Source organism: Arachis ipaensis, chromosome B09 (genome assembly GCF_000816755.2).
Source record: "Arachis ipaensis cultivar K30076 chromosome B09, Araip1.1, whole genome shotgun sequence".
Lineage (NCBI taxonomy): Eukaryota > Viridiplantae > Streptophyta > Magnoliopsida > Fabales > Fabaceae > Arachis > Arachis ipaensis.
This window is the reverse complement of record NC_029793.2, coordinates 56,475,251-56,484,359: the sequence shown is the minus strand read 5'-3', so window position 1 is coordinate 56,484,359 and position 9,109 is coordinate 56,475,251. Positions and strand designations below refer to the sequence as shown.

The following is a 9,109-nucleotide window of genomic DNA, read 5'->3' as shown; positions in this document are numbered from 1 at the left end:
TAATTTCAAATCATGCTTACAGCTAGATGGTTCATTCTTTAGTTGGTATGAACGTTTTCAGTGCTACTGCCACTTAGGCTGCGTTTGGTTGATGTCTTGAAATAATAAAGACATAGACACAAATACACATGAGTACATAGACATAAAAGACACTCAATTTTTTTTATCTTATTTGGTAACTTAGACACAATAGAATATACAACTCAAAATTTTACTAAAATGTCAATTTTATCCCCATCATTCTTCTCTATCACTATTTTTGTCCAATCCCTTCTTTCAAAGTTATCATCAACATCAATACCACTATAATCGTCAACCAAATACAAAAGCAACAATATGCCAATCTAAATTAAATTTAATAAAATCAAAAAAAATTTTAATTTGTTGCATATCTGTAAAATAAAATATACAGATAATTTTTTTAATAAAGGAATAATAGAAGAGGAAAAGATCAGAGACGTTCTTTCTGAAAAGGATGAACGACGTTGGTAGAGAGAGGATGTGGAGGGAAGCGCCGTCGAAGCTTGAAGTCGCCGGCGAATCTGGATGACGATGGATCTGGACTCCCGTAGCCCGAACCCTTCGAGAGAGAAGGAGGAGCAAAAGCAGCGGTTCTTGATGGAGGAGCAATGGCAATCAACAACAAAAAAAAATGAACACAGAACATTCATCTACATAATAAAATTAATTGCAAAACCAGAACATTCATCTACATAATCCTATAACAAAACAAGATTTACAATATATATTCTGAAAAAATTTAAAAATAAAAATAAAGAAGCACAAGAAGATAGAAATAAAACAATGGTAGTATAATGATACTCACATTAACATTAATCAAATTACAACAAATTTAGTATCAAAATTTAACAGTCAAACTAAACTCAAATAACCAAATCTGTGTTCAAATATTATTATCTAAAAAAGAAAAAGCCTTTGAGATAAAGTTGAAATAGATAGAACAACGGGCACTTGCAGCACCCACATTGATGGCGAGTCCGAAACGGTGAGGCAGGGGCGATGCGGTGAGACCCGTGACAAGGAGGGAAGGAGGCACGGCGAGATACAGAAGCGCAGAGGCAAGAGGCAGAAGGGAGACAACACAATGGTGAGAGGAGAGGTTGAGTCGGCAGAGTTCCAAGTGAGGGATGCGGCTAGTAATGGCGGCAAGGAGATTAAGGAAGGCCGGAGGTGAAACAGTGGTCTAACTTTTAAGAGAGAGAAGAAGAAGAAAAAAAAGAAGAAAGAAAGAAAGAAGGAAGAAGATCTGGAAAGAAGAAGAAGGGGGTTGAGGCACTGACGGAGGAGAAGAGAAGGGCCAAATGGTATGGATAAATCTGGAATTTTAAAAAAATACTAAGGATAAATTTGTCCAAAATTTTAGTTTAATTTGTGTCTCAGGATGAAAATTCGTGTCTCATGATTTGGGAAAGACACAAAATACACATATTTTATGTACTCTTGTGTGTAACGTGTTTCTCTCTTTTTTGTGTCTTACAAAACAAACAACACACATGTACTCCCGTGTCCATGTCTTTGATGGACCGGAACACTAAACAAACACTACCTTAATGCACGGAATTGTGAGTTCTTGTCATAGCCATTTATCAAATTTTCGATTATGCTCCTAATAAGGAATGTGCTTATTAGCAAATGCGCTCTTGTTATGAATAATGAACAATGTTTGGATCCTTGTTGTAACTTGAATATGCAGGTAAACAACAGCAAATCAAGCAGAATCCTTAAATTCAATAGAAGAGAAATCTGTTGGGAAGTCGGAGAGCATCTCCTTCCAAAATTGGAATCAGAGATCATTATTAAGCAAATCTTTCCTTTGCATTGTGTTTTTTCACTTACATATCCATTAATTTTTACTTTAGACATTAACTTGCATTCTCCTCATCCAATTTTCGAATGATCAACTACAGATTGCAATCTATTTTGCTTTTCTTGGAATGTATACACAGTGGCTGCTCTTCCCTGCTGTGGTTGGGCTTATTGTGTACTTCATAGATTATGGGTAAGCCAATATGAATAGTTGGTTTGATAGTTTCTGTTATGATGCACCAGCATGGCGAGGGACATTAGGACACACCAACTTCAAAATTTTGCTGGACTTGAACATGACACAAAACACATACTTGAATGATTAATGACTTTAGACTTCCTTATAACATTTAGGTAAGTGGATTTAGTAGTGCTCCCTGCTTTCTTCATTGCGGTCATACTATGGGCTATTATGTTTTCTCAGTTCTGGAAACGGAAAAATGCTGCACTTTTCTCTGTGGTCTAGTGTTGCAGGTGGCCTATTACCTATGGAAATGCAGTTGATGAAGAATACAAGGTTGTTGGCATGAAGGGTAATGCTCAACCCCGACAGAATCCAATGGACCTCATAAAATTACTCGAGGCTGATAGAGTGAAAGGAAAGAAAGTGTTCACGAAATATAAGTGGTTTAATCATCTCTTGCGAATCAGGAACGATGCACTCAATATCATCAGCATAATATGCCTCCAGTTACCATTTGAGTTGGCATATGCTCATCTTTATGAAGTTCTTAATAAAGATATAATTAAGTAATAATCCATGTCGTTCTTTTCATGCTTCTACTTTTTAGTGTTAATCTATTATTCTCTTATTCAACTTCTTAATTCTTTCTTTGAGTTGTTCTATATTACTTCAATAATTCTTGGTTGTTCCCTTATAACTACTAAGATGACTCTCTTGTCAAATGCTGTGGTTCAGGTTTGGGCTCACTGCTATTTATCTTGCTACCATTCAGTACATTACTAAGCTTGGTGGCAAGGTTTCTGTTAAACTTATCATGTTTGAACACAATGAAAACCCGAAAACACGAGCTGATAGCTTGGTCTACAAGGTAAAAATGGGAAATTAAAAGGTTCCGTGTGCCTTACATTCCTTAGTACTACTAGACATGGAACTTAAGGGATTACTCTCCTCTGCAGGTTTTTGGTCTATACTTTATGCAGACATACGTTGGAATCTTTTATCACGCGTTGTTGCACCGAAACTTTGGTACTCTTCGCAAAGTTCTGATTCAGCAGCTCCTAATTTCTGAGGTTCCATAGAATAATTTCCTTTTGTTATCCTTCTCTTTGATTACCTATTTTTCTTCTACTTCAGTTTGAGGTTTTCCATTTTAGCTTATTTGAACAAAAGAAAACATTTTTCAGGTGGTTCAAAATTTGATAGAAACTTCATTGCCTTATATCAACTACAACTATAAAAAATATGCTGTTCGGTAAGAGCTTTTGTTGCTTTAGACATGGATCATGCAATGTTTACTTTGTTTATGAGATTGCCACTGTGCAGTAGCTAATTACTGTTCATTGTTAAGACAAAATAAGGAGAAGGAGGAGAAAGGATCAGCTGGAACATTCCAGTTTACTTCTAGAGTAGAGAAAGAATTCCTTAAGGCTTCTTACACTGCCAGCACTGGCAAGGAGCTTGAGGATGGGTTATTTGACGGTACTTCTGAATCCACTAGTCTTTCAAATTGCACATAAATACGTAGTTCTTGGTTAATTTCATTTTGGATGATCAAATGTATGCACCAGTAAGAACTCAAAAGCATCACAAGATAAACATTTTGTGTGTATATATATTGGGTTTACAACAGTAACATTGTTCAATGGATTTAACTAGAACATCCTTGTTTGATTGCAGATTTTTTGGAGTTGGCACTGCAGTTTGGAATGATTTTGATGTTTGCTTGCGCATTCCCACCTGCATTCACTATGTCTGCTCTGGTATAAATGCTTTTGTCTACCTTCCTTTTGTATTCTCTTTTCATTTAAATCTCTTTTCATTTAAATGGCCCTTAGTTTAACTATCTTTTATTAAACATTGTTATTGACAACTTAATTCCTACATATTCAGAACAACATTATGGAAATCAGGACAGATGCTTTGAAGCTACTAGCAATGATGAAGCGGCCTGTCCCTCGTGCGTCTGCAACAGTAGGAGTGGTGCACGAAATCGTGATCGTTCATTCCTTGGTAACGGTGCTAAAAACTTAATACGCACGTTCATAATCTTAATTCTTTGTCACAACTTCGCACAGCTAATCAGCAAGTGCACTGGGTCGTCCAAGTAATAAACCTTACGTGAGTAAGGGTTGATCCCACGGAGATTGTCGGCTTGAAGCAAGCTATGGTCACCTTGTAAATCTCAGTCAGGTGGATTCAAATGGTTATAGAGTTTTAATAATTAAAATGTAGAGTAAAGTATCATTTTTGTCCCCAACGTTTGGGGTAAGTTCTATTTGTGTCCCTAACGTTTAAATCGTCCTAGTTGTATCCTTAACGTTTATAAAAGTGATTCAATGTTATCCTACTATCAATTATACTAACAAATCAGATTATATTTCTCAATTATTCTCACTTGGATGTATTCATTCTCAAATATGTCTCATTTGGATGTGTTCGATTTTAATATTATACCCACTATTTGTGTTTAGATTCAATTATGTCCCTAGAAAAGTGAATTATGTAAATGTTGTAGGAATTAGTTTCAACTTTTGATGAGCTATTTTTCGGAGTGGATTATCGATTCTATCCCAGACATTTGTATTCTAACTTCAAGAAGAGATTTTTAAAACTCAAACTAAAGCGTTCATGATGTGTAATTTAGGGCAGGATAACATTGAATCACTTTTACAAACGTTAAGGATATAAATAGGACGATTTAAACGTTAGGGACACAAATAGGATTTACCCCAAACATTGGGGACAAAAACGATACTTTACTCTTAAAATGTAATTAAAATATAAAATAGGATAGAAATACTTATGTAATTCATTGTTGAGAATTTCAGATAAGCGTATGGAGATGCTTTAATTCCTTCTGAACCTCTGCTTTCCTACTGCTTTCATCCAATCCTTCATACTCCTTTCTATGGCAAGCTGTATGTTGGGCATCACCGTTGTCAATGGCTACTTCCCGTCCTCTCAGTGAAAATGGTCCAAAATGCGTTGTCACCACACGGCTAATCATCTGTCCGTTCTCGATCATGCTGGAATAGGATTCAGTAATCCTTTTGCGTCTGTCACTACGCCCAGCACTCGCGAGTTTGAAGCTCGTCACAGCCATCCCTTCCCAGATCCTACTCGGAATACCACAGACAAGGTTTAGACTTTCCGGATCTCAAGAATGTCCGCCGATAATTCTAGCCTATACCATGAAGACTCTGATCGTAAATCAGGAGGCTAAGAGATATGCATTCAAGCTTGCTTTCATGTAGAACGGAAGTGTTTGTCAGGCACGCGTTCATAAGTGAGAATGGTGATGAGCGTCACATAATCATCACATTCATCATGTTCTTGTGTGCGAATCAATATCTTGGAGAAGAAATAGGCTTGAATTGAATAGAAAAACAATAGTACTTTGCATTAATTCATGAGGAACAACAGAGCTCCACACCTTAATCTATGGTGTGTAGAAACTCTACCGTTGAAAATACATAAGTGAAGATAGGGTAGACATGGCTGAATGGCCAGCCTCCCATGGAGGTCTCAGAACATAAAATTTACATAATGTGTTCCAGAGATGATCAAAAGATGATAGTAAAAAGTTCTATTTATACTAAACTAGTTACTAGGGTTTACAGAGATAAGTAAATGATGCAGAAATCCACTTCCGGGCCCACTTGGTGTGTGCTTGGATTGAGCATTGAAGCTTTCATGTGTAGAGGTCTTCCTTGGAGTTAAACGCCATTTTGTAACCTATTTCTGGCATTTAACTCTGCTTTGCAACCTAGTTTTGGCGTTTAACTCCAGAATAGGGCAGAAAGCTGGTTTTGAACGCCTATTTACGTCGTCTAAACTCGAGCAAAGTATGGACTATTATATATATCTGGAAATCCCTGGATGTCTACTTTCCAACGCAATTGAGAGCACATCATTTGGACTTCTGTAGCTCCAGAAAATCTACTTTGAGTGCAGGGAGGTCAGAATCCAACAGCATCTGCAGTCCTTCTTCAGCCTCTGAATCAGATTTTTGCTCAAGTCCCTCAATTTCAGCCAGAAAATACCTGAAATCACAGAAAAACATACAAACTCATAGTAAAGTCCAGAAATGTGATTTTTACTTAAAAACTAATAAAAATATAATAAAAACTAACTAAATCATACTAAAAACTATGTAAAAACAATGCCAAAAAACGTATAAATTATCCGCTCATCACAACACCAAACTTAAATTGTTGCTTGTCCCCAAGCAACTGAAAATCAAATAGGATAAAAGAAGAGAATATATTATAAATTCCAAAATATCAATGAAACTTAGCTCCAATCAGATGAGCGGGACTAGTAGCTTTTTGCCTCTGAACAGTTTTGGCATCTCACTTTATCCCTTGAAGTTCAGAATGATTGGCATCTATGGGAACTCAGAATTCAGATCTTGTTATTGATTCTCCTAGTTCAATATGTTGATTCTTGAATACAGCTGCTTTATGAGTCTTGGCCGTGACCCTAAGCACTTTGTTTTCGAGTATTACCTCCGGATACATAAATGCCACAGACACATAATTGGGTGAACCTTTTCAGATTGTGACTCAGCTTTGCTAAAGTTCCCAATTAGAGGTGTCCAGGGTTCTTAAGCACACTTTTTTCTTTTTTTTGCTTTGGACCTCGACTTTAACCGCTCATTCTCAAGCTTTTGGCTTGACACCTTCACGCCACAAGCACATGGTTAGGGATAGCTTGGTTTAGCCGCATAGGCCAGGATTTTATTCCTTTGGGCCCTCCTATCCACTGATGCTCAAAGCCTTGGATCCTTTTTATTACCCTTGCCTTTTGGTTTAAAGGGTTACTAGCTTTGTGCTCTTGCCTTTTGGTTTAAAGAGCTATTGGCTTTTTCGGCTTGCTTTTTCTTTTTCTTTCTTTTATATATTTTTTTTTGCCAATTTTCTTTTCTTTTTTTTTTCGCAAGCTTCTGTATTCACTGCTTTTTCTTGCTTCAAGAATCAATTTTATGATTTTTCAGATTATCAAATAACATTTCTCCTTTTTCATCATTCTTCAAGAGCCAACAATTTTAACATTCATAAATAACAATTTCAAAAGATATATGCACTGTTCAAACATTCATTCAGAAAACAAAAAGCATTGTCACCACATCAAAATAATTAAACTAATTTCAAGGATGAATTCGAAATCATGTACTTCTTGTTCTTTTGTGATTAAAAGCATTTTTCATTTAAGCGAGGTGATGGATTCATAGGACATTCATGGCTTTAAGACATATACACTTAAATACTAATGATCATATAGTAAAGACACAAACATAAATAAAACATAATGCTCAAAAACCGAAAAACAGGAAAATAAGAACAAGGAGATTAAGGAACGAGTCCACCTTAGTGAGGGTGGCGTCTTCCTCTTCTTGAAGAACCAATGGTGCTCTTGAGCTCCTCTATGTCTCTTCCTTGCCTTTGTTGCTTCATCCCTAGTGATTTTGGTGCTCCTATCCTTAGTTGCTACCAATAGTTGTGTGGAGGAAAATGTATCCCTTGAGGTATCTCAGGGATTTCTTGGTGAAAGAATTCCTCATGCTCTTGTTGAGGTCCATGAGTGGGCTCTCTTGTTGTGCAGTCAAATGCTCTACTACTGAGCTATGGACCCTTGAGATGAATCTCTCCATCTCCTATGACTCGGAGGTGGAAGCTTTTGTCTTCCCTTTCATCTTTCTAGAGGTTTCTCCGGCCTTAGGTGCCATAAATGGTTATGGAAAAACAAAAAGCAATGCTTTTACCACACCAAACTTAAAAGGTTTGCTCGTCCTTGAGCAAAAGAAGAAAGAAAGAAGGGGAAGAAGAAGAAGAAAATAGATGAGATAGAGAGGTGTGAGTGGTTCGGTCAAGGGGGGTTTTAGGTGGTTATAATGTGTGAAAAGGAAGGAGTGATAGTTTGAATTTGAATTTTGGAGGTAAGTGGGGTTTCTGGGGAAGAGTGGATGGATGTGAGTGGTTAAGGGTATTTGGGAAAGAGGTAATAAGAAGGTGTGAAGAGGAGAGAAGAAGAGGTGTGGTAGGTTGGGATCCTGTGGGGTCCACAAATCCTGAGGGGTCCAGGACTTAGCATCCCTGCTCCAAGTAGGCGTGCAAAACGCCCTTAGAATGCTTGTCTGGCGTTAAACGCCAACTTGCTGCTTGTTTCTGGCGTTTAACGCCAATTCCATGCTCTGTTCTGGCATTAAACGCCAGTCTGGTGCTTGTTTCTGGCGTTTAATGCCAGCTTGATGCTTTTTTCTGGCGTTAAACACCAGTTTGATGCTTCTTACTGGCGTTTAAACGCCAGTAAGCCCTTCCTCCAGGGTGAGCTGTTTTTACTGCTATTTTTCATTCTATTTTTGATTTTTCAATAGTTTTTGTGACTTCACATGATCATCAACCTAAAAAAAACATAAAATAATAATAGAAAATAAATAGATATAATTAAATAACATTGAGTTGCCTCCCAACAAGCGCTTCTTTAAAGTCAATAGCTTGATAGTGAGCTCTCATGGAGCCTCACAGATGTTCAGAGCACTGTTGGGATCTCCCAACACCAAACTTAGAGTTTGAATGTGGGGGTTCAACACCAAACTTAGAGTTTGGTTGTGGCCTCCCAACACCAAACTTAGAGTTTGACTATGGGGGCTTTGGTTGACTCTGTAGTGAGAGAAGCTTTTCATGCTTCCTCTCCATGGTTACAGAAGGAGAACCTTGAGTTTTAAATACAAGGTAGTCCTTATTCAGTTGAAGGACCAACTCTCCTCTGTCCACATCAATCACAGCTCTTGCTGTGGCTAGGAAGGGTCTTCCAAGGATGATGGACTCATCCTCATCCTTCCCATTGTCTAGGATTATGAAATCAGCAGGGATGTAAAGGCCTTCAACCATTACTAGCACGTCCTCTACTAGTCCATAAGCCTATTTTCTTGAGTTGTCTGCCATCTCTAATGAGATTCTGGTAGCTTGCACCTCAAAGATCCCAAGTTTCTCCATTACAGAGAGTGGCATAAGGTTAATGGCTGACCCCAGGTCACACAGAGCCTTCTCAAAGGTCATCGTGCCTATGGTACAGGGTATTAAGAATTTATCAGGA

At 37.6% G+C, this 9,109-nt stretch overlaps 1 pseudogene; it reads left to right on the top strand.

Annotated features, from left to right (window-relative positions):
- LOC107615532 lies at positions 2,017–3,989 on the top strand (annotated as a pseudogene).